We start from the raw sequence: 5592 nt of genomic DNA on the forward strand, positions 1-5592 counted from the left end.
GTCCAGTCACTATTTCCTGGAAAATTATTTTCTTGCGTTCTGCGTGTACGCATTGTTGCGTCTGTGGCCACCTCTGATTTCTTTCTTTTTTTCTTGCCCCTTTAGTTTTGTTTTTATGTACTGAGCTTATATTATGTTGTATCCCTGCTACCACTCCTGCCTAAGCCCTCAAAAAGTAGGCCGGCAGTATGTGATAAATAAATAAAAATGAAGAAAAAAGAACAACCGTGAAGCTGCAGGGCAATTATTCACATTTGCTTTTACGCGTACATCCCAGGTTCCTGACAATTATTTCTGTTGTACTTGTAAATCACTGTGTGAAAATCGTGTCATATGATATCCGTGTGCTTGTTTGAACATTCTTAAATGATAACTGTTAGAGATGTTTACGACGCCTGCTGAAGCCGGACACAACGGCACAAATGCAATACGAACAAACGAGCTACGAAAAAAATTGGGTAGGCTGTATCGGGTAAGCTGCTGCAGTAGGATAGGTGAAACGTCTGGTGCGCACTGCAGAGGATGTTACAGCCAGTGGGCGTCTTACGGTCTAACTTTGCAATCGTGCTAGCTCCCTATTCGTAGGGGGCCCGTTTGTTTGGCAGAGGCTGTTTGGGCAGTAGGGTACAGAAATTGCCCCCGAGACTGCTTGCGCCCGAGACTGCCCTGCGCCGCTCAAGCCCACCGCACTGGATAGTTGGGGCTCATTCGTATGCGTCAAAGTCCCGCGCATTATGCCTTTTCAGAAAGGTTTGGTATTCAGCTGTCTTGCCGCCAGAGTCTCTTCGTGTCATTTCTGGTCCCTACGTGCCGGACGCAGGGGGTAGCATTGCCGAGCAAGCGTGCAATTTCTGCAATTAATTACACGCATGTGGGCCTCATAACTGCTGATGAGCACCGCTTTGAGTATGATGCATTACACCTATTGTGACGTCACAGTAAGGTCGGACCTTTATTGAGCCCGAGAGACGACACGGCGAAGAAGGGCGGCGTCCACAACCAGCCTGAACAGCCTTCGACAGTCCACACTGATGATGATGCGCCCGCACGCGCGATGAAGATGAGGGGCACACGCATGATGATGATAATGTACAGATGATGAAGAAGTGCACAATAAATGCCCACACTAATTTCCCTCGCGCGAAAGCGGCCATTCTGGCCGCTGCCTAAAGGTACGGGGAACGGCGCGTGAAGGGCTTCACACGAGAAACGTGGACCGCTTCGGTAGAGCGGCAACGGCGGTCAGTTGAGGAAACAACAGGGGTCACGCGATAATTAACTGGAGAAGTCATTTCCAGGACCGTGTAGGGGCCAATAAACTGACACTGAAACTTCTCGCACAACCCAGGAGTGCGAACTGGTGTCCAGAGCAGCACTTCATCGCCAGGCTGGTAGAATACTACGCGATGATATGCGTCATAATGATCCTTGCGGTCCCGCTGCCTGGCTGCGGTGTTGACGCGGGCATGCTGGCGACAATGGACGAGGCGGGAAACATATTCTTCGCAGGAAGATCGAGATGGACTGACAGGGGCAGAGAAGAAAGAAACATCGAGAAAGGAACTGGGTGAACGGCCATAAACAAGGTAGAATGGCGAGTAACCGGTTGTGCGTTGAACGGCGGTGTTATACGCGAAGGTGACGAATGGCAAAATTGTGTCCCAGTTTCTGTGATCGGGTTGAATATAGGCGGCTATCATGTCAGAAAGCGTACGATGAAACCGCTCAGTCAGGCCGTTGGTCTGAGGATGATAACTTGATGTAGTCTTGTGAGTGGTGCCAGAGGCTTTGAGCACTTCGCCTACTAGTTGGGAAAGGAATGTCTTTCCGCGGTCGCTCAGAAGGACACGAGGGGCGCCATGGCGCAGGATGATGGATTGAAGAATGAAGGCAGCGACTTCGGAAGCCGATGTTGAACTTACACAGGCTGTTTCGGCATAGCGCGTCAGGTGGTCGACGGCGGTCACTATCCATCGACTACCGGCGGGAGTCATGGGAAGTGGCCCATATAGATCGATGCCAACAACCTCAAATGGTTCCGCAGGACATGAGACTGGTAGTAGTTGTCCGGCAGGAGCTGATGTTGGACGTTTGCGATGCTGACAAATGGCGCAGGAAGTGACGTATCTCGCCACACTGGTAGACAGGCCAGGCCAGTAGAAGCGACTTCTTATGCGGTCGTAAGTTTTCTGGATGCCAAAGTGGCCAGCAGTCAAATCGTCATGAAAGGCCTGAAGGACACGTGAACGAAGGCAACGAGGTAGCACGGGCAACCAGCGTCGTCCATCAGGATGGTGGATACGGCGGTACAGCACGGAGTTTTCAAGCTTAAATTCTGTCAGCTGTCGACGAAGCCGGGCGTTAGGCGGGCGCGAAGCTCCACGAAGGTGGTCTATAATACGGCGACAGTACGAGTCAGCGAGTTGTTGAGACGAAAATGATGCATGGTCGTGCGAAGTGAGATGATCAAGAGTGGCGAAGGACAAAACCGCCGTAGAAGAGACGTCAGTGTGTGCGTCACTGGAGGCGGTGGCGGAACCATTGATGAGTGCGGCTGGAGGAAGCGGGCAGCGAGAAAGAGCGTCTGCGTCTTGGTGCTTCTTACCAGACTTGTAGATGATTTCAAAGTCATATTCTTGGAGACGAAGAATCCAGCGACCAAGACACCCTGACAAGTTCTTGAGTGTGGAAAGCCTGCATAAGGCGTGGTGATCCGTCACGATGGTAAAATGGCGACCGTGGAGATAAGGGCGAAATTTCTGGACGGACCAAACGACAGCGAGGCACTCCTGCTCGGTGATGGTATAGTTCTTCTCGGCAGGTGTGAGCACGCGGCTGGCATACGCAACGACTCTCTCACGCGAAGAGTTGTCTCGCTGGAGGAGCACAGCACCGATGCCATGGCCGCTGGCATCCGTGTGCAAGAGTGTGGGAGCAGTCTCATCAAAATGACACAGGACAGGCTCAGATGTGAGGGCGCCCTTTAGCTGGTCAAAGGCAGATTCACATTCAGGTGACCACAAGAAGGGAGCACCAGAACGAAGTAAGTGGTGTAAAGGTGCAGCTATAGAGGCGAAATCGCGAATAAATCGGCGAAAATAGGAAGCGATGCCGAGGAAACTGCGTAGGTCCTTGGTCTTTTCTGGACGAGGAAAGTGAAGCACCGCCGAAATCTTGTCAGGATCAGGTCGAATACCATCCTTGCTTACAATATGACCTAAGACCTTGGTCATCTTGCTTGCAAAATGACACATTTTGGTGTTGAGCTGAAGACCAGCTCTGGCTATGCACGTGAGAACCTCGTCGAGACGTCGCAGGTGCTGTGCAAATGTCGACGAGAAAATAACGATATCATCCAGATAGCACAAGCAGGTCTTCCACTTCAGGCCACGCAGAACGGTGTCGATCATGCGCTCAAAAGTTGCGGGGGCATTGCAGAGGCCGAAGGGCATGACGTTGAACTCGTAAAGACCATCTGGGGTTGCAAACGCTGTTTTTCTTTGTCGGCTTCGTGGATCGGTATTTGCCAGTAACCTGAACGCAGATCAAGACTGGAGAAGTACTCAGCACCTTGCAGGGAATCGAGGGCATCGTCAATGCGAGGCATGGGGTACACATCCTTGCGCGTGATCTTGTTGAGCACTCGATAATCTACACAGAAACGCACGGAGCCATCTTTTTTTTTCGGACCAAAACAATGGGAGACGACCAAGGGCTAGCAGAGGGGCGAATTATCTCACGTTGCAGCATGTCGGCGACGTTTTGCTCAATAATTTTGCGCTCAGCTAGAGACACGCGATACGGCCGGCGACGCACGATGGATCTGCCGTCTGTCTGAATCCGATGCGCTGTGACGGTCGTCAATCCCAATGTCGAAGAATGGGCGTCAAATGAACCTTCATGCTTCTTCAACAAGGCAAGGAGCTGTTGCGTCTGCGAAGGGGTCAAGTCCGAGCTGATTACAGCAGCAAGAGCGGAGGTAGAGGCAGGATGTCCAGCAGGAGGGATTTCAGAGGGAGCCGCCTTGAGGGGAACGACAGAGAGAGGCTCGGAATCAGCAACGCCAGCCAAAGTGGTGCCTTTAGGAAGTAGAATTTTCTCAGGTGTTGTGTTCCTTGCTTCGAGAAGCGCAGATCCATTATCGAACCTAACTAGGCCTGAAACAATGGCTATCCCTTTTGTGAGCCAACGCGCACAAGGTAACACTAACACATCGCCATGGTCGATGGCGTCGGACGTGATAGTCAGAATTTGCTGACAGCCTGGAGGGAGCTCGGTATCTTTTGCAGCGAGTAGACGAAGTGGCTGGTGCGGTTCATCGCCGAGCGAATAGTCGGTGTCGGTCATATGTACGACACCTTGCCCACAACATATAGCAGCAGAAGCAGAGGCAAGGAAATCCCGTCCTATAATGAGCTGGTGGGAGCAGGGCGACAGCACAGCAAATTGTATGTAGTGGACGATGCCATCGATGGATACACGCACTGTACAAAACGTGGAAGGGCGGATTGCTTTCCCTTGAGCTGCAACAAGCGCGGGTCCATCATAAGGCGTCGTAACTTTCCTTTATTTACACAAATCGGAATGGATAACAGATAAAGTCGCACCGGTGTCCACCAAAGCTTCAACGTGCACACCTTCAACAAACACGGACATCATATTACAAGGGCGCGCTGGAGGAATTGTAGTCCTGTCGGTGAATGCAGTTTTTCCTCCGAAAACTGCATTACTTAGTTTTCCGGGCGGCGGTCAGAGGTGAAAGAGGCAGGCCGAAGCGGTGGCGAGGAGCGGCGGAAGGGCGATGGTGATCGGCGTCTGGTAGTACGGTAACCATTCGGCGTCTCGGTCGTTGCGGGCGGAGATGGGGAACGGCGCGGAGGGGAAGCGTAACGACGGCTTTGGTAATAGGCCCCACCAGAATACGCATCGCGTTCACACAGGTCGTACCCGCGACGCTCATCTTGTTGGCGCTTGCGGCAAAAATGTGATATATGGCCGCGATAACCACAGTAATAACAGGTAGGACGAGACGGTCGCCAAGGCGGGTAGTAAGGGGCACTCGGTGTGCTGTGAGATAGTGCGGTCAGATGGGGCGATGACGGCTCAATTGGTATTGAGAGGACATTGGCCGGAGGAGCGACACCAACCTGCGTGTATGTGGGTAGAGGCAACGTTGGACGTACACTAGTCGGAGGCGCGGCAGCAACCTGCGCGTATGTTGGTACGGTGCGAGGGGCCGGAGGGTCCACATTCGCAGCGCAGGTCATTGACGCAAGTTCCTCTCTGATGACGTCGCGCAATGGTGCACCAGAAGGCTGAGCAGGAATCATCAACGAAGATGACAAGCCAAGAGATTGAAGTTCTTCGCGTATGATCGCCCGGATCATCAAGCGCAAGTCGGGGTCTGCCGCAGAACGGTGTTCGCTGAAGTCCGGCTGCAAGCGTACGGACTCGAGCTCGTCGAGGCGCTGGCACGTCAAGACGATGTCAGCGACGGTAGCTGGGTTCTTGACTGCGAGTGCGTTGAAGGCCACAGTCCCAATACCTTTAAGAACGTGGCGTATCCTGTCTGACTCAGCCATGGCAACATTG

The sequence above is a fragment of the Dermacentor silvarum genome, chromosome 1 (assembly GCF_013339745.2).
Source record: "Dermacentor silvarum isolate Dsil-2018 chromosome 1, BIME_Dsil_1.4, whole genome shotgun sequence".
Classification (NCBI taxonomy): domain Eukaryota; kingdom Metazoa; phylum Arthropoda; class Arachnida; order Ixodida; family Ixodidae; genus Dermacentor; species Dermacentor silvarum.